Source organism: Monodon monoceros, unplaced genomic scaffold, assembly GCF_005190385.1.
Source record: "Monodon monoceros isolate NGI ecotype Baffin Bay Population unplaced genomic scaffold, NGI_Narwhal_1 Super_Scaffold_12, whole genome shotgun sequence".
Lineage (NCBI taxonomy): Eukaryota > Metazoa > Chordata > Mammalia > Artiodactyla > Monodontidae > Monodon > Monodon monoceros.
Window position 1 is genome coordinate 84439255 of NW_021703768.1, and position 21531 is coordinate 84460785.

Below are 21531 nucleotides of genomic sequence, written 5' to 3' on the forward strand. Positions count from 1 at the left end.
GCACGTAACTCTTACCTCTTAAAATCATAGGGACACTCTAAAGAACATTCTGTGAGTTTTGCTGAGTGCTGGACCAGACTTACCTTATTATAACTCAGGATGCTTACATCACATTTGGAAGCTATGGTGATAGGAACTTAGCTGTTGGTGATTAAGAAACTGTAGTTTACCAAAAAGAAGAAAGTTTAAATCCTTTGTAACCTGCCTCTGTGTAAAGTGAGGTGAAACAGCCTCTACAACTGAATAATCTCCTCAGAGAAGATTGTAATCACCATTATCAAACATAGCTATTTGATATGGGAGTATCATTTAATTCTGTGAGTAAAGTTATAACCAGAAAATAATTAGTGCACTTATTTTTGTAGAAAGTTGAGAAAAATACAAGATGAAAGCATACTTTAAAATTTTTCTCATTTTCTCATTGTATGAAATTATTGTTCACTAGGAAACAAAAACTGCTGAAAGAAGTTGGCATTAAATATAGGTGATTTCAAAGATACTAATTCTCATGATGTTTTAGCCCTATCATTTGAATAAAAAACGTGAAGAACATGAGATAAAAATATGCTTAATAAAGTTAACACAGAAATGCTTTTAAAAATCGTATACTCATATTAATCAGAATTAAGGTAAAGTCTTCTAAAATGTTTCATGTATCATGGAAGTCAGTTCAAAGTAATGCTTTTCTAAAACAGTGTCAGCCCTTGCCCCTGCCCCTGCTGCTATCACTTGTACACATATTTATAGAATGCATATTATAAACTGAAGCACTTTCCTTGCTAATTCTAATCCTTGATGTGGTTATGTTTCTTGCATTATTTTCCTTAGTGTAGGTTTTAGGAGAGAGCTTACACAAGTCAAATGGAAAAGGACATTTCTATTAATTAAGTGAAAGTTGTATTAAGTATAGCAACTGAATTGAATGACTTATGCTATAATTAGGGAGATCAGAAGTGGCATCAAGGGAGGTGTAGAACATGTTTTTTGCCTATGGGATGTTTGCAGTACCATGGAGAAAACTAGAAAAGCTGATGTAGCATTGTGACTTCACAAGTTTTCAAAGCTGAGCTACTCTTTTTAACAATGTCCTTATGGTGTAATTATTGATTCCATGTCTCATTCTACAGAGGATTTGCAGAAATTATAAGAACGTGTTAAAAAAATAAAGGGATGAAAGAAGTATAAATTAATGGCAGCAGTAAACATTTCTTTATAGGGAAGATCAATATAAGGGGGATAGATATTTACACTGCAGATACATAGACTATTTAGTCTTACAGAGTTACTAAAGCTGAGTCAAAATTTTGGCTTTGGGTCTCCTAGTGGCCAAAGAGAAAGAGCAATATGATTCTTATGTGATTAGAATTGTTGGAAAGAAGAAAGTATTAGTAATTTGAGGCAGACAGACTCTGTGGTGGTCCTCATGATTCCTGCCTCCTGGTATTCATGTTCCTAGTGCAGACTCTTCCCCTTGAGTATGGTCAGGATCTATAACTTCTGACTAAGAAGAGTATGGCAAAGGTGACAGGACATGCATGATTATCAGTGAGTGAGTGATTACAGCACAGAAGATTATACCACCCATCTTGCTAGGACTCTCAAATTCTCTCCTTTGCTGGCTTTGAAGAAGCAAGATGCCATATTGTGAGCTGCCATAAGGAGAAAGCCAGTGGAGGGGGAAAGTAGCCTCTAGCAAACTGCCAGGAAGAAACTAAGCTCCTGAATCTAGCAGCACAAGGAATTGAATGCTGCCAACAAGGGCATGAGTGGATCATTCCCCACTTGAGCCTCAGTTAAGACTGCAGCCATAGCTGACACCTGTATTGAAGCTCTATGAGACCCTGAAACAGAAGAGCTAGATAAATCGTTCCTGGGCTCCTGACCCACTGAAATTGTGAGGCAATACATGTGTCCTGTTAAAAGCACTAAATTTGTAGTAATATTGTTGTGCAGCAATAGATAACTAATGGGTAAATATAAGAAGAACTCCTTTTCAGTTCCTCTGCTGTTTGGGTCCTAAAACTGTTCTTTATTTTTAATTTATCTTTGGGACCCAAGAATTTTTTTCTCCACATCAAATTGCCTGCATCTCCACCTCCTCTTATAAATATGTTTCCTTTGGTTTCAAAGACAGTTATTTCATATCCCTATGTCTTCTCCCTTTTCCCTCTCTCTTTTTTTTGTTTAATTAATTTATTTATTTTTGGCTGCATTGAGTCTTTGTTGCTGTGCGCAGGCTTTGTCTAGTTTCAGTGAGCAGGGGCTACTCTTCGTTGCGGTGCACAGGCTTCTCACGGTGGCTCCTCTTGTTGCGGAGCACGGGCTCTAGGCGCACAGGCTTCACTATTTGTGGCACGCGGGCTTGGTAATTGTGGCTCATAGGCTCTAGAGTGCAGGCTTAGTAGCTGTGGTGCACGGGCTTAGTTGTTCCGCGGCATGTGGGATCTTCCTGGACCAGGGATCGAACCCGTGTCCCCTGCATTGGCAGGTGGATTCTTAACAACTGTGCCACCAGGAAAGTCCTATTTTCCCTCTTAAGATGGTTCTCTTCTCTACACCCAAAGAAAAGTGAGCATTCAATCTCTGAAGAGACTACAGATTGTTTTTCTGAAAGATTTTGATGCTGCTTTAAAAAATAAGCATAGCACAATTTACAAAGTATACGTATTACAAAAAATTTTATAAGGGAGATAAAATAGAAAACACAGATTATATTTATTATGTATCAGGCTCTATTCTAAGTGCCTACATGTTAACTTATTTTACATTAATAAAAACTTTTTCAGAAAAAAATTGAAACAGAGAGGTTAAATAACTTTCTCAAGGATACACATTTAAAGTGCAAACTGGAATCCAATTCCAAGTATTCTGGTTTCAGAATCTGTACTTTTAACTACTGTGCTATCCTACCTCTTAAATGCTGTTAGTAGGAGAAGACAACTATTAGAATGGATGCAATTGTATATAAAGCTGAGTCTAAGTTTCCTGGTGGTACTTGCTGAGGATGAAATGTGCTAAGTATTTAATTTTAATTGTGTTAAGAAAGCATTAGTGAAGTGGCCGTGAATCAGCCTCCATATAACAAAAGGAGATTCACAGAGTTGTTTTTGAAGCCCCCTTCAGCTTTCGATTTGGGCAAGTAGCCCATATCATCTCCTCATCAGGAGGCTCATTTTGGCACCAATTTTGATTAATCTGAATTTTATTTAAAAAGGTAGCCTTTGCATTTTTTTCCACTTTGATTATTCTCCTTGAAACTTCTAGTTTAAGCAACACAACCAACTGATGCATCTGTCTTTCAGGCTGAATCACCTTTGGCCTCCTATAGCCATCATCCATCTCCACCTTTCCTTCTTGATTGTTGAAGTTTTGTATAGTGTGATGGTTAATTTTATGTGTCATCTTGGCTGGGCTATGGTGACCAGATATGTGATCAAACATTATTCTGTATTCCTGTAAGGATTTTTTGGATGAGATTAACATTGTTCCTGAAAAGCACAAAAATTTTACCTCACTCCATTGAGAAAGAATTCTGCTAGCAGACAGCTTTTGACTTGAACTTCAGCACCAGCTCTTCCTAGATCTCTGGCTTTCCAGCCCACTTTGCAGATTTTGGAATTGCCAGCCTACATAATCATGTGATCCAATTCCTTAAAGTAAATCTGTTTCAATGGTACTGTTTCTCTGGAGAACCCTGACTAATACAGTATCCATGTGCTTCAGGAGAGGTTGGTCTTCCTTTTAGTCAAGAGGTGAAAAGGAAATGTTAGAGGAATTCTACTGGCAACATTTTGAGAAATGTTTCCTCAATTGTAAAAGGAGATACAAGACAGGAGATCCTTTCTTTTATCACTCTGGACTTCATTGGCTGGTGTGACACCAGGACCAGTGCTCATCAACTTGGAATGAGGGGAGGAGATAGCCACAGAAACCAAGGCTATATACTCAGGATGGCAAAGCAGGAAACTGAGACATTCTAGTTGCTTGAGATACTGTTGAGCTGCTGAATTAGCCAACATAAGAACCCTGAGTTTAAAACTCCTTCTCTTTACATGCAAGATAATAAATGTCTGTATTGTTTAATCAATTCTAATTGGATATTAATTTTACTTACTGCTGAAAATATACTAATGGATGTTGTTAACCATTGCATATATCTCTGGGGAGTTGAACAAAGTGACCTGACATGTGTAATTATTAGATACTGATTACCAAATCAGTTACAACCTCATAAGAATACAAGGTCCAGGCAGTTAATATATTTAATGTGTAATGGGGACTGTGGGGTACCTGAAGAGGGTATAATCTGCCTTACAGGGCAGCTACTCAGCTCCTATGAATTGTTACCATGAAAATGCAATCTAAGTACTGTCAGTTTTTTTGAATTTGAATTGGAAAAATCTGTATTTTTCTTTAAAACCTTCCAGTTTTTGAATGTTTATAATTGTTTATAAGAAATAAAACACGAGTGGGTCAGACAATCAAGGTTGAAGGCCAGAGTCCACTTGAAAGGTTCTAGTTTGCAATTTCTGACATTAAAAAGTGGTGAATTTATGCCAAATATAATTTCTTGTTTCGTTTTATGTTATGTTAAGTATTTATTACCTCTTTTTCCTTGTACTACATAAGTAGCAGGACTAATGATCTCTTAAGGCAGTTTCTGGATAGTGATAATAACACCACATTACTTGAGTACAGAAGAAAGCTTATCTTCCCATTTGCTTTAATATAAAGCATTATGAAACAGTTACGATACAAAGTTTAAAAGGAAGAAGGAATGTAGAACCCTTTTTTTTTTTTTACCATCATTTAAAATTGATATCCACTCATCAAGACACCATTTCCTCTACAGAAATTATCTAGGATTTCTTATTTTCATTTTGTTTTGAAACATGCTTGCTGAATTAGTCCATCTAGATTTTAAATTCTAATCAGATGGATACTCAAGAATTCCTGGGCAGACTCCACCACCACTTATTTGACACTGGGAAAATTATTTAAGCTTTTAAAAGCTATTTTTTCCCATCAGTGAAATATGAAAATTAAGAGGAGGAGACATTCAAGATGGCAGAGGAATAAGATGTGGAGATCACCTTCCTTCCCATAAATACATCAAAAATACATCTACATGTGGAACAACTCCTACAGAACACCTACTGAACGCTGGCAGAAGACCTCAGACTTCTCAAAAGGCAAGAAAATCCCCACGTACCTGGGTAGGGCCAAAAAAAAAAAAAAGAAAAAACAGAGACAAAAGAATAGGGACAGGACCTGTACCTCTGGGAGGGAGCTGTGAAGGAGGAAAAGTTTCCACACACTAGGGAGCCCCTTCACTGGCAGGGACTGGGGGTGGGTGGGGGGAAAGCTTTGGAGCCATGCAGAAAAGCGCAGCAACAGGGGTGCAGAGGGCAAAGCAGAGAGATTCCTGCACAGAGGATCGGTGCCGACCAGCACTCACCAGCCTGAGAGGCTTGTCTGCTCATCTGTCAGGGCGGGTGGGGGCTGGGAGCTGAGGCTTGGGCTTAGGAGGTCAGACCCCAGGGAGAGGACTGGGGTTGGCTGCGTGAAGACAGCCTGAAGAGGGCTATTGCACACAGCTAGCCAGGATGGAGTCTGGGAAAAAGGCTGGACCTGCCAGAGAGGCAAGAGACCTTTGTTTCAGTGTGCGTGAGGAGAGGGTATTCCTTCCCAGTGTGCCCACAGAAGGCAGAGCACCACCTAAGTGAGGTCCAGAGACGGTCATAAGATGCGGCTATCAGCTCTGACCCTAGAGGCGGGCATGAACCACTAACGCTGCTGCCGCCACCAAGAATCCTCTGTGCCAGCGCAGGTCACTGTCCACACCCCTGGTAGCCTGTGAAGCATGCCACTGACAGAGTCCTGAAATTCAGGGACAAGTTTCCCGGGAGAACACACGGCACACCTCAGGCTGTTGCAATGTCACACCGGCCTTGGCGGCCTCAGGCTCGCCCTGCATTCTAATTATGACTACCATAGCCCTCCCTCCCCCTGGCCTGAATGACCAAGAGAGCCCTAAACAGCTGCTGCTTTAACCTCCTCCTGTCTTGATGGGGAACAGACTCTGGGGCGGCCTACAAGCAAAAGCAGGGCCAAAACCAAAGCTGAACATCAGGAGCTGTGTGAACAAAGAAGAGAAAGGGAAATTACTCTGTGCAGCCTCAGGAGCATCAGATTAAATCCCCGCAATCAACTTGATAAACCCTGCATCTGAAGAATACCTGAATAGACAATGAATGTTCACAAAATTGAGGTGGTGGTCTTTGGGAGCAACTGTAGATTTGGGGTTTGCTTTCTGCATCTAATTTGTTTCTGTTTTTTTTTTATCTTGGTATAGGATTTACTGCTTATTATCATTGGTGGATTCGCTTATTGGTTTGGTTGCAGTCTTCATTTTTTTAAAATATATATTTTTTCCTTTTTCTGTTTTTTTTGAATGTGTGTAAGTATGCTTCTTTGTGTGATTTTGTCTGTATAGGTTTGCTTTTACCATTTGACCTAGGGTTTTGTCAGTTCATTTTTTTGTTTTTGTTTTTTGTTCTTGTTTTTTTTCTCTCTTCTTTTTCTTCTGAGCCATGTGCCTGGCAGGGTCTTGGTGCTCCGGCCAGGTGTCAGGCCTGTGGGAGAGCCGACTCCAGAACATTGGACTACCAGAAACCTCTCAGCTCCATGTAATATCAATCGACGAGAGCTCTCCCAGAGATCTCTGTCTCAACACTAAGACCCAGCTCCACCCAATAGCCAGCAAGCTCCAGTGCTGGACACCCCATACCAAACAACTAGCAAGACAGAAACACAACAACACCCATTAGCAGAGAGGCTGCCTAAAGTCATACTAAGTTCACAGATACTCCAAAAAACACCACTGGATGTGGCCCTGCCCACCAGAAGGACAAGATCCAGCCCCGCCCACCAGAACAGAGGCAGCAGTCCCCTCCACAGGAAGCCTACACAAGCCACTGAACCAACCTCACCCACTGGGGGCAGACACCAAAAACAACGGGAACTATGAACCTGCAGCCTGTGAAAAGGAGACCCCAAACACAGAAAGTTAAATAAAATGAGAAGACAGAGAAATATGCAACAGGTGAAGAAGCAAGGTTAAAACCCACCAGACCAAACAAATGAAGAGGAAATAGGCAGCCTACCTGAAAAAGAATTCAGAGTAATGATAATAAAGATGATCCAAAATTTTGGAAATAGATTGGAGAAAATACAAGAAACGTTTAACAAGTACCTAGAAAAACTAAAGAGAAAACAAACAGTGATGGACAACACAATAAATGAGATTAAAAATTCTCTACAAGGAATCAATAGCAGAATAACTGAGGCAGAAGAACTGATAGGTGATCTGGAAGATAAAAGAGTGGAAATAACTACTGTGGAGCAGAATAAGGAAGAAAGAATGAAAAGAATTGAGGACAGTCTCAGAGACCTCTAGGACAACATTAAATGCAGCAACATTTGAATTATAGGGGTCCTAAAAGAAGGAGAGAAAAAGAAAGAGGCTTAGAAAATATTTGAAGAGATTATAGCTGAAAACTTCCTTAACGTGGGAAAGGAAATAGGCAGTCAAGTACAGGGAGCACAGAGAGTCCCGTACAGGGAGCACAGAGAGTCCCATACAGGATAAATCCAAGGAGAAACATGCCAAGACACATATTAATCAAACAATCAAAAATTAAATTCAAAGAGAAAAACTTAAAAGCAGCAAGGGAAAAGCAACAAATAACATACAAGGGAAACCCCATAAGGTTAACAGCTGATCTTTCAGCAGAAACTCTGCAAGACAGAAGGGATGGTAAGACATATTTAAAGTGATGAGAGGGAAAAACGTACAACCAAGATTACTCTGCCCAACAAGGATCTCATTCAGATTCGACAGAAATTAAAACCTTTACAGAAAAGCAAAAGTTAAGAGAATTCAGCACCACCAAACCAGCTTTACAACAAATGCTAAAGGAACTTCTCTAGGCAGGAAACACAAGACAGGAAAAGACCTACAACAACAAACCAACACAATTACAAAAATGGTAATCGAAAAATACATATCAATAATTACCTTAAATGTAAATGGATTAACTGCTCCAACCAAAAGACACAGACTGGCTGAATGAATACAAAAACATATATGTGCTGTCTACAAGAGACCCACTTGACCTAGGGAAAAATGCAGACTGAAAGTGAGGGAATGGAAAAAGATATTCCATGCAAGTGGAAATAAAAAGAAAGCTGGAGTAGCTATACTCATATTAGACAAAATAGACTTTAAAAAATAAAGGCTATTACAAGAGATAAAGAAGGAAACTACGTAATGATCAAGGGATCAATCCAAGAAGAAGATATAACAATTGTAAATATTTATGCACCCAACATAGGAGCACCTCAATACATAAGGCAAATACTAACAGCCATAAAAGGGGAAATTGACAGTAACACAATCATAATAGGGTACTTTAACACCCCGCCTTCACCAATGGACAGATCATCCAAAATGAAAATAAATAAGGAAACACAGCTTTAAATGATACATTAAGCAAGATGGACTTAATTGGTATTTATAGGACATTCCATCCAAAAACAACAGAGTACACTTTCTTCTCAAGTGCTCATGGAACATTCTCCAGGATAGATCATATATTGGGTCACAAATCAATCCTTGGTAAATTTAAGAAAATTGAAATCGTATCAAGTATCATTTCTAATCACAACACTATGAGACTAGATATCAATTAGAGGAAAAAAACTGTAAAAAGTACGAACACATGGAGGGCAAACAATATGCTACTAAATAGCCACGAGATCACTGAAAAAATCAAAGAGGAAATCAAAAAATACCTAGAAGCAATTGATAATGAACACACGACGACCCAAAACCTATGGAATGCAGCAAAAGCAGTTCTAAGAGGGAAGTTTAAAGCAATACAATCCTACCTCAAGAAGCAAGAAACATCTCAAATAAACGACCTAACCTTACACCTAAAGCAATTAGAGAAAGAAGAACAAAAAAACCCCAAAGTTAGCAGAAGGAAAGAAATCATAAAGATCAGATCAGAAAATAATGAAAAAGAAATGAAGGAAGCAATAGCAAAGATCAATAAAACTAAAGCTGGTTCTTTGAGAAGATAAAGTTGATAAACCATTAGTCAGATTCATCAAGAAAAAAAGGGAGAAGACTCAAATCAGTAGAATTAGAAATGAAAAAGGAGAAGTAACAACTGACACTGTAGAAATACAAAGGATCATGAGAGATTACTACAAGCAACTGTATGCCAATAAAATGGACAACCTGGAAGAAATGGACAAATTCTTAGAAAAGCACAACCTTCTGAGACTGAACCAGGAAGAAATACAAAATATGAACAGACCAGTCACAAGCACTGAAATTGAGACTGTGATTAAAAATCTTCCAACAAAGAAAAGCCCAGGAAAGATGGCTTCCCAGGTGAATTCTATCAAACATTTAAAGAAGAGCTAACACCTATCTTCTCAAACTCTTCCAAAATATAGCAGAGGGAGGAACACTCCTAAACGCATTCTACAAGGCCACCATCACCCTGATACCAAAACCAGGCGAAGATGTCATGAAAAATGAAAATTACAGACCAGTATCACTGGTGAACATAAATGCAAAAATCCTCAACAAAATACTAGCAGACAGAATCGAACAGCACATTAAAAGGATCATACACCATGATCAAGTGGGGTTTATCCCAGGATACAAGGATTCTTCAATATATGTAAATCAGTCAATTTGCTACACCATGTTAACAAACTGAATAATAAAAGCCATATGATGATCTCAATAGGTGCAGAAAAAGCTTTTGACAAAGTTCAACACCAATTTAGGATAAAAACTCTCCAGATAGTAGGCACAGAGGGAACCTACCTCAACATAATAAAGGCCATATATGACAAACCCACAGCCAACATCATTCTCAATGGTGAAAAAATAAAAGCATTTCCTCTAAGATCAGGAACAAGACAAGGTTGCCCACTCTCACCTCTGTTATTCAACATAGCTTTGAAAGTTTTAACCACAGCAGTCAGAGAAGAAAAGGAAATAAAAGGAATCCAAATCAGAAAAGAAGAAGTAAATCTTTCACTGCTTGCAGATGACATGATACTAGAATCCTAAAGATGATACCAGAAAACTACTACAGCTAAACAATGAGTTTGGTAAAGTAGCAGGATACAAAATTAATGCACAGAGATCTCTTGCATTCCTATACACTTACAACGAAAGATCAGAAGGAGAAATTAAGGAAATAATCCCTTTTACCATTGCAACAAAAAGAATAAAATACCTTGGAATAAACCTTCCTAAGGAGACAAAAGACCTATATGCAGAAAACTATAAGACACTGGTGAAAAAATTAAAGACAATACAAACAGATGGAGAGATATACCATTTTCAACATTGTAAATATAACTGTGCTACCCAAAGCAATCTACAGATTCAGTGCAATCCCTGTCAAGTTACCAATGGGATTTTTCACAGAATCGGAACAAAAAATTTTACAATTTGTAGGGAAACACAAAAGATGCTGAGTAGCCAAAGAAATCTTGAGGAAGAAAAATGGAGCTGGAGCAATCAGGCTCCCTGACTTCAGGCTATACTACAAAGCTACAGTAATTAAGACAGTATGGTACTGGCACAAAACAGAAATGTAGATCAATGGAACAGGATAGAAAGCCCAGAGATAATCCCACGCACACATGGGCACCTTATTTTTGACAAAGGAGGCAAGAATATACAATGGAGAAAAGACAGCCTCTTCAATAAGTGGTGCTGTGAAAACTGGGCAGCTACATGTAAAAGAATGCAATTAGAAAACTCCCTAACATCATACACAAAAATAAACTCAAAATGGATTAAAGACCTAAATGTAAGGCCAGACACTATAAAACTCTTACAGGAAAACATAGGTAGAACACTCTATGACATAAATCACAGCAAGATCCTTTTTGACCCACCTCCTAGAGAAATGGAAATAAAAACAAAAATAAACAAATGGGACCTCATGAAACTTAAAAGCTTTTGCAGAGCAAAGGAAACCATAAACAAGACAAAAAAACAACCTTCAGAATGGGAGAAAATATTTGCAAATGAAGCAACTGACAAAGGATTAATCTCAAAAATATATAAACAGCTCATGTAGCTGAATATCAAAAAACAAATAACCCAATCCAAAAATGGGTGTAAGACCTAAATAGACATTTCTGCAAAGAAGATATACAGATTGCCAATAAACACATGGAAGGTTGCTCAACATCACTAATCATTAGAGAAATGCAAATCAAAAGCACAATGAGGTATCACCTCACACTGGTGAGAATGGGCATCATCAGAAAATCTACAAACAATAAATGCTGGAGGGGGTGTGGAGAAAAGGAAACCCTCTTGCACTGTTGGTGGAAATGTAAACTGATACAGCTACTATGGAGAACAGTGTGGAGGTTCCTTAAAAAACTAAAAATAGAACTACTGTATGACCCAGCAATCCCACTACTGAGTATATACCCTGAAAAAACCATAATTCAAAAAGAGACATGTACCGCCATGTTCATTGGAGCACTATTTACAATAGCCAGGACATGGAATCAACTTAAGTGTCCATTAACAGATGAATGGATAAAGAAGATGTTGCACATATATACAATGGAATATTACTCGGCAATCTGTAGTGAGGTGGATGGAACTAGAGACTGTCATACAGAGTGAAGTAAGTCCGCAATAGAAAAACAAATACCGTATGCTAACAGATACATACGGAATCTTAAAAAAAAATGGTTCTGATGAACCTAGGGGCAGGACAGGAATAAAGACGCAGAGGTTCATAATGAACTTGAGGACACAGGGAATAGGAAAGTTAAGCTGGGATGAAGTGAGAGAGTAGCATCAACATATATACACTACCAAATGTAAAACAGATAGCTAGTGGGAAGCAGCTGCATAGCACAGGGAAATCAGCTTGGTGCTTTGTGACCACCTAGAGGGGTGGGATAGGGAGGGTGGGAGGGAGACGCAAGAGGGAAGGGTGTTGGGGATATATGTATACATATACCTGATTCACTTTGTTATACAGCAGAAACTAACACAACATTGTAAAGCAATTATACTTCAATAGAGATGTTAAAAAAAAAGAAAATTAAGAATGAAAATCAGTAACATTCTTTTCAATATTAGAATATAATGATTCTTGGTTTATAGCAATAGCACACAAACTACATTTTGGGAAGAGCTGATGATACTCTACTGTCTTTGTAACATTTTTCTGTAGCTCAAGAATGTTATCTTTTATTATTTTTTTCAATTTTTATTTATTTTTTATACAGCAAGTTCTTATTGGTTATGTATTTTATACATATTAGTGTGTATATGTCAATCCCATCTCCCAATTCACCCAACACCCCCCAGGCTGGTTTCCCCCCTTAGTGTCCATACCTTTGTTCTCTGTATCCGTGTCTCTATTTCAGCATTGCCAACCGGTTCATCTGTACCATTTTTCTAGATTCCATATATATGCGTTAATATACGATACTTGTTTTTCTCCTTCTGACTTACTTCACTCTGCATGACTGTCTCTAGGTCCATCCACGTCTCTGCAAATGACCCAATTTCGTTCCTATTTACTTCACTCTGCATGACTGTCTCTAGGTCCATCCACGTCTCTGCAGGTGACCCAATTTTGTTCCTATTTATGCCGAGTAATATTCCATTGTATATATGCACCACATTTCTTTATCTATTCATCAGTCCATGGGCATTTAGGTTGCTTCCATGACCTAGCTATTGTAAATAGTGCTGCATTGAACATTGGAGTGCATGTGTCTTTTTGAATTATGGTTTTCTCAGGGTATATACCCAGTAGTGGGATTGCTAAGTCATATGGTAATTCTATTTTTAGTTTTTTAAGGAACCTCCATACTGTTCGCAATAGTGGCTTCATCAATTTACATTCCCACCAACAGTGCAAGAGGGTTCCCTTTTCTCCACACCCTCTCCAGCATTTATTGTTTGTAGATTTTCTGATGATGCCCATTCTAACTTGTGTGAGGTGATACCTCATTGTAGTTTTGATTTGCATTTCTCTAATAGTGAAATTGAGCAGCTTTTCATGTGCCTCTTGGCCATCTTTATGTCTTCTTTGGAGAAATGTCTATTTAGGTCTTCTCCCCATTTTTGGATTGCATTGTTTATTTTTTTTAATATTGATCTCCATGAGCTGTTTATACATTTTAGATATTAATCCTTTGTTAGTTGCTTCATTTGCAAATATTTTCTCCCATTCTGAGGGTTATCTTTTCATCTTGTTTATGGTTTCCTTTGCTGTGCAAAAGCTTTTAAGTTTCATTAGGTCTCATTTGTTTATTTTTGGTTTTATTTCCATTAGTCTAGGAGATGGATCAAAAAAGATCTTGCTGTGAGTTACGTGAAAGAGTATTCTTCCTATGTTTTCCTCTAAGAGTTTTATAGTGTCTGGTCTTACATTTAGGTCTTTAATCCATTTTGAGTTTATTTTTGTGTATGGTATTAGGGAATATTCTTTAATATAAAGCTGTCCAGTTTTCCCATCACCACTTACTGAAGAGACTGTCTTTTCTCCACTCTATATCATTGCCTCCTTTGTCCTAAAGTAGTTGACCATAGGTGTGTGGGTTTATCTCTGGGTTTCTATCCTGTTGCATTGATTTATATATTCTGAAGTCAGGGTGTCTGATTCTTTCAGCTCCGTTTTTTTCCCTCAAGATTGCTTTGGCTATTCAGGTTCTTTTGTGTCTCCATACAAATTTTAAGATATTTTGTTCTAGTTCTGTAAAAAATGCCATTGGTAATTTGATCTGTATTGCATTGAATCTGTCCATTGCTTTGGGTAGTATAACCATTTTCACAATATTGATTTCCCAATCCAAGAACATGGTATATTTCTTCATCTATTTGTGTCATCTTTGATTTCTTTCATCAGTGTCTTACAGTTTTCTGAGTACAGGTCTTTTACCTCCTTAGGTAAGTTTATTCCTAGGTATTTTATTCTTTTTGTTACAATGGTGAATGTGATTGTTTCCTTAATTTCTCCTTCTGATCTTTCCTTGTTAGTGTATAAGAATGCAAGAGATTTCTGTGCATTAATTCTGTATCCTGCAACTTCACCAAGTTCATTGATTAGTTCTCATAGTTTTCTGGTGGTATCTTTAGGATTTTCTATGTATAGTATTATGTCATCTGCCAACAGTGACAGTTTTACTTCTTCTTTTCCAATTTGTATTCCTTTTATTTCTTTTACTTCTCTGATTGCCATGGCTAGGACTTCCAAACCTATGTTGAATAATAGTGGCGAGAGTGGACATCCTTGTTCCTGATCTTAGAGGATATGCTTTCATTTTTTCACCATTGAGAATGATGTTTGCTGTGGGGTTGTTGTATCTGGCCTTTATTATGTTGAGGTAGGTTTCCTCTATGCCCACTTTCTGGAGAGTTTTCATCATAAATGGATTTTGAATTTTTTCAGATGCTTTTTCTGCCTCTATTGAGATGATCATATGGTTTTTATTCTTCAGTTTGTTAATATGGTGTATCACATTGATTGATTTGCATATATTGAAGAATCCTTGCATCCGTGGAATAAATCCCATTTAATCATGGTGTATGATCCTTTTAATGTGCTGTTTGGATTCTGTTGTATTTTGTTGACGACTTTTGCATCTGTATTCATCAGTGATATTGGTCTGTAATTTTCATTTTTTGTAGTAGCTTTGTCTGGTTTTGGTATCAGGGTGATGTTGGCCTCACAGAATGAGTTTGGGAGTGTTCCTTCCTCTGCAAGTTTTTGGAAGAGTTTGAGAAGGATGGGTGTTAGCTCTTCTCTAAATGTTTGATAAAATTGACCTATGAAGTCATCTGGGCCTGGACTTCTGTTTGTTGGAAGATTTTTAATCACAGTTTTAATCTCAGTGCTTGTGATTTGTCTGTTCATATTTTCTATTTCTTCCTGGTTCAGTCTTGGAAGGTTATACCTTTCTACGAATTTGTCCATTTTTTCCAGCTTGTCCATTTTATTGGCATAGATATTGGCATTGCTTGTAGTAGTCTCTTATGATGCTTTGTATTTCTGCACTGTCCATTGTAAAGTCTCCCTTTTCATTTCTAATTTTAATGATTTGAGTCCTCTGTCTCTTTTTCTTCATGAGTCTGACTAGAGGTTTATTAATTTTTTTATCTTATTTTAGTTTTACTGATCTTTGCTATTGTTTTCTTTGTTTCTATTTCATTTATTTCTGCTCTGATCTTTATGATTTATTTCCTTCTACTAATTTTGGGCTTTATTTGCTCTTCTTTCTCTAGTTCCTTTAGGTGTAAGGTTAGATTGTTTATTTGAAGTTTTTCTTGTTTCTTGCAGTAGGATTGTATTGCTATGAAGTTCCCTCTTAGAACTGCTTTTACTGCATCTCCTAGGTTTTTGATCATCATGTTTTTGTTGTCATTTGTCTCTAGGTATTTTTTGATTTCCTCATTGATTTCTTCAGTGATCTGTTTGTTATTTAGTAGCATATTGTTTGGCCTCCATGTGTTTGTGTCTTTTACGTTTTTTTCCCCTGTAATTGATTTCTAATCTCATAGCGTTGTGGTCAGAAAAGGTGCTTGATATGATTTCAATTGTCTTAAATTTGCAGAGGCTTGATTTTTGACCCAAGATACGATCTATCACGGAGAATGTTCCATGTGCACCTGAGAAGAAAGTGTAATCTGGTGTTTTCAGATGGAATGTCTGATCAATATCAATTAAATCTATCTGGTTTATTTTGTCATTTAAAGCTTGTGTTTACTTATTAATTTTGTGTCTGGATGATCTGTCCATTGGTGTAAGTGAGGTGTTAAAGTCCCCCACTATTTTTGTGTTACTGTTGATCTCCTCTTTTATAGCTGTTAGCATTTGCCTTACATACTGAGGTTGCCCTATGTTGGGTGCATATATATGTATAATTTTTATATTTTCTTCTTGGATTGATCCCTTGATCATTATTTAGTGTTCTTCCTTGTCTCTTGTAACATTCTTTATTTTAAAGTCTATTTTGTCTGATATGAGTATTGCCACTGCAAATTTCTTTTGATTTCCATTTGCGTGGAACATCTTTTTCCATCCCCTCACTTTCAGTCTGTATGTGTCCCTAGGTCTGAAGTGGGTCTCTTGTAGACAGCATATATATGGGTCTTGTTTCTGTATCCATTCAGCAAGCTTGTGTCTTCTGCTTGGAACATTTAAGTCATTCCTATTTAAGGGAATTATTGATATGTATTTTTCGATTACCATTTTCGTAATTGTTATGTGTTTGTTTTTGTAGGTCCTTTTCTTCTCTTATGTTTCCCACTCAGAAAATTTCCTTTAGAATTTATTGTAGAGCTGGTTTGGTGGTGCTGAATTCTCTTAGCTTTTGCTTGTCTGTAAAACTTCTGATTTCTCCGTCAAATCTGAATGAGATCCTTGCCGGGTAGAGTAATCTTGGTTGTAGGTTCTTCCCTTTCATCACTTTCAATATATCGTGCCACTCCTTTATGGCCTGTAGATTTTCTACTGAGAAATCAGCTGTTAACCTTATGAGAGTTCCCTTGTATGTTATTTGTCGTTTTTCTCTTGTTGCGTTTAATAATTTTTCTTTGTCTTTAATTTTTTTCACTTTGTTTGGTATATGCCTCGGCATGTTTCTCCTTGAGATTTTGCTTCCTGGGGCTCTCTGTGCTTCCTGGACTTGGGTGGCTATTTCCTTTCCCATGTTAGGGAAGTTTTCGACTATAATCTCTTCAAATATTTTCTCAGGTCCTTTCTCTCTGTCTTCTCCTTCTGGGACCCCTATAATGCAAATGTTGGTGTGTTTAGTGTTGTCCCAGAGGTCTCTTAGGCTGTGTTCATTTCTTTTCATTCTTTTTTCTTTATTCAGTTCCATGGCAGTGCATCCCATCATTCTGTCTTCCAGGGCACTCATCCGTTCTTCTGCCTCAGTGTTTCTGCTATTGATTCCTTCTGGTTTATTTTTCATTTCAGTCATTGTATTGTTCATCTCTGTTTGTTTGTTCTTCAGTTCTTTTGGGTCTTTGTTAAACATTTCTTGCATCTTCTTTTTCTTTGCCTCCTTTCTTTTTCAGAGGTCCTGCATCATCTTCACTATCATTATTCTGAATTCTTTTTCTGGAAGGTTGTCTATCTCCACTTCACTTAATTGTTTTCCTGGGGTTATATATTGTTCCTTCAACTGGTACATAGTCCTCTCCCTTTTCATTTTGTTTATCTTTCTGTGAATCTGGTTTTCATTCCACAGGCTGCAGGATTATAGGTCTTCTTGCTTCTGCTGTGTGCCCTCTGGTGAATGAGGCTATCTAAGAGGCTTGTGCAAGCTTCCTGATGGGAGGGACTGGTCGTGGGTAGAGCTGAGTGTTGCTCTGGTGGGTAGAGCTCAGTATAAGTTTAATCCTCTTGTCTGCTGACTGATGGGGCTGAGTTCCCTCCCTGTTGGTTGTTTGGCCTGAGGCTACCCAACACTGGAGGCTATAGGCTCTTTGGTGGGGCTAAAGGCAGACTACAGGAGGGCTTATGCCAAGGAGTACTTCCCAGAACTTCTGCTGCCAGTGTCTTTGTCCCTGTGGTGAGCCACAGCCACCCCCCCACCGACCCCCTGCAGGAGACCCTCCAACACTAGCAGGCAGGTCTGGCTCAGTCTCCTATGGGGTCACTGTTCCATCCCCCTGGGTCCTGATGCACACACTACTTTGTGTGTGCCTTCCCACCGTGGAGTCTCTGTTTCCCTCAGTCCTGTTGAAGTCCTGCAATCAAATCCTGGTAGTCTTCAAAGTCTGATTCTCTGGGAATTCCTCCTCCCGTTGCTGCACCCCCAGGTTGGGAAGCCTCATGTGGGGCCCAGAACGTTCACTCCAGTGGGTGGACTCCTGTGGTATGTGTTCTTCAGTTTGTGAGTCACCCACCCAGCAGTTATGGACTTTGATTTTATTGTGATTGCGCCCCTCCTACCATCTCATTGCAGCTTCCCCTTTGTCTTTGGATTTGGGGTATCTTTTCTGGTGAGTTCCAATGTCTCCCTGTTGATGACTGTTCAGCAGTTAGTTGTGATTCCGGTGCTCTCACAAGAGGGAGTGAGTGCACGTCCTTCTACTCTGCCATCTTGAACACTGTGCCAAGACTATTATCTTTTAAATAACTTGTAATGGAGTCAATCTGTGAATCCACCTAAACTCAAACTTTGTCAGAGTTCCAAGTTGAATAACGTTTTGAGGATAATGAGTTCCATGTGTGCAGTTATCAACAGGTAATGAAGTACTTCTTTTATTTGTTCCCAAATATGGATTTTAAAAATGAACCACAAACATAAAAATATTTACATAACTCATGGGTGGGACTATGACACCCATTCATAATTTCTTTGCATAATTAAAAAAAAAACTCATCAAACATGTAAAGGTAAAATGAAATGGAGGTAGTGATATTGCTGTTATAACTGCAGTAATGAGAAAATAGCAGCAATAACATGACACCAGCGTGATGGTATTTATCAAAAAAATGACCTGTGCTTTCTCAAGGTAACAAGTTCCTCAAGCACACTCCAAAGGCATTCTGATTTTTCCTTTTGATTTGCTTGTTTCTCTTTTCAGGCTCTTGGCTAATTATGCCAAATGTTATATACCAATCTTCTATGTGAACAGAACAAATATATGTTAAATAGAAGTTTCTTATTGAATGTATACACAGAATTCAGTGACTAACAAATATGACCTCATTTCTTAGGGAAGGAGAATGAGATCAAAATATTTCCAACACTAAGGCTCAATGTTCACAATAAATTGAAATAATCTTGTTTTCAAAAGATATGGAGTTCTCACCTGCTTGAGAAGATTTTTTATTATGTAGAGACTTTCATGCCCCCTACTGTACATTCAACATGTTTAATGACCACTCATGTAAAATAGAATTTTAAGGAAACGCTGCCCCAAATTGGTTTATTTTGAAATTGAAATATTTAAAAATTGTATCCTTTTCTGGAGTTACTTTTTTTGCTATATACAGGATTAGAAGATTTTTAGAGTTCCTGGAAGCAGTAGGGATGGAAGTTTTTGTGTTTATTATATCTAAGTTAAAAGCTCCCACACTTGGGACTTCGCTGGTGCTGGTGGAGTGGTTAAGAATCTGCCTGCTAGTGCAGGGAACCCAGGTTCAATCCCTAGTCAGGGAAGATCCCACATGCTGCGGAGCAACTGAGCCCGTGCACCACAACTGCTGAGCCTGCATTCTAGAGCTCCCATGCTGCAAGTACTGAAGCCCGCGCGCCTAGAGCCTGTGCTCCACAACAAGAGAAGCCACTGCAATGAGAAGCCTTCACACTGCAATGAAGAGTAGCCCCCACTCACTGCAGCTAGAGAAAGCCTGCATGCAGCAAAGAAGACCCAATGCAGCACCCCCCCCCGAAAAAATGCTTCCACACTTGATTCCTCAGCTCGCATTTCTAAATTAGAGCATTTATCTTTGTTAAAAATTGATTTTTACCATGGCCAAAAGTTGATTTATTTTTGTTCGTACTCAACCATTCTTATGAAAAGGAATGAATATGAAGTGCTATTGTGAAATTCCTATAGTGCATTCACTTTAATTTTTTGGCAGCTGTGATTTCTCTGTTTATTTGGATATGACTTAGTGATCCCATATTATCATGATCTGAGGTCCTTAAATCCCTTCCATTTGAGGTAGGAAATATACCAGGCCTCATTAAGAAGTCACCTGTATAGTATATTGATTTTTATAAATTGCTTCTCAAATTATAGTGGGCAGCATGACAGATACAAACTTCACTGAGATCTGGTTATGTTGGGACAAAATTAATACATTTGCTAGTAGTTATTGTCACAGCTCTTCTCTTACTGTGCCATGAGTAGTTGTCCTTTGGTAAATTATTTAAAATATAAACTTTTGTCTTCATTCTCATTGAAGGTATATGTTGAGTAAATTATGCTTATTGTTACGTTATAGATGTCAATCTTGATGCGTGAGAAACTATGATCCTTCCTAGGTCAGTCTTACCTGTCCACAGCCATTGCTGAAGAATCTGACTTGTGAAGATGATGGAATTCTGCCCCCTTGATTTGACTGATTGGGAAATAGGGAAATAATTAGTGGTTAATAAGGGGAGCAAAAATTGAAAGATGTCATGGGTTAAAATTAGAACCCTAAGTGATGATCACAAGCCAAAGTTCTGAGGAGGCAGAACTGTGAGTAAACAGAAGTTACCAAGAAGAGAAAGGATAGCAAATCTGTCTCTAGTTGTATGAATGGAGATAGGTAGCCTAGTTAAGGTAAAGCCAGAACACCGGTATAAAGATTCTGCCATGTTACAGGGTTTTTATTCTCTGGGCACGAGCTTGTTGGGTTTCTGTAGCTATGTCCATGTATCCTCACAGCACACTTCCTGTTATATAACTCAAGTTTGTCTCTCTCTCTTTTTTTTTTTTTTGCGATACGCGGGCCTCTCACTGTTGTGGCCTCTCCCGTTGCGGAGCAAAGGCTCCGGACACGCAGGCTCAGCAGCCATGGCTCACGGGCCTAGCCGCTCCGCGGCATGTGGCATCTTCCCGGACCGGGGCACGAACCCGTGTCCCCTGCATCGGCAGGCGGACTCTCAACCACTGCGCCACCAGGGAAGCCCTGTCTCTCTTTCTTGACATACAATGAGAATTTTTTTTTTCTAACAGCAGAACCAATTCTTTAAGTGAAATATTTTTTAGCTTCCTTATATTTTAAAGCAAATGAAGTCCTGTACACTTGAGGCAATGGTAGTGAGCTGAAGTGCCTGTCACTCTTCCCTTAGTTCTCCCAATTCCACACTGTCACCTGCTGAGACAGTTCTGTAGATTCTAGTTACCTCTTCCTGTAGTTTAAACTTCACTAATTTGAGGTAAAGATACAGGTAAACCCATAAACAAGTGGTGAAAGGAGCAGGGGGGCCTAGACACACAGAGGCATTTATTTCTCTTGAGTTTGAATCATTATTTTATCATGATTCCTATCATGATTCTTTTGCTATGAGACCTCTTCTTCTCAAACTACTTTCATTCCTCCCATGATCTCACAAAATATCACAAAATTTGTGTTCAACTATAAGCTAGGCATCTTCAGCCTAAACCGCTTCCTTGAACTCTGGACTCCTCTGTCCAGTTGCCTACCAGTCATGCCCTTTGTGTGGCTAGTAGGCATCTCAGAAAGTAGTGGGAAAATGAAGTCATTACACAAAGCAGTTGTGTAGTTAAACTGAATGCGAGAGAAACTATGTTCTAGCAGCCAGTAATGTTGGATCTGGTAATTTGACTAAGGCAAAGCATCATCAGACATTACATTAAATTAATATTAATTTTAACTTATTGCTTTTATAGCTTTGATCATATTTAATTTGTATGTTTTTGCTTTTATATTTAGGTAAGGAGTTTATATTTGGATTTATGTTTTAAATATTTAAATT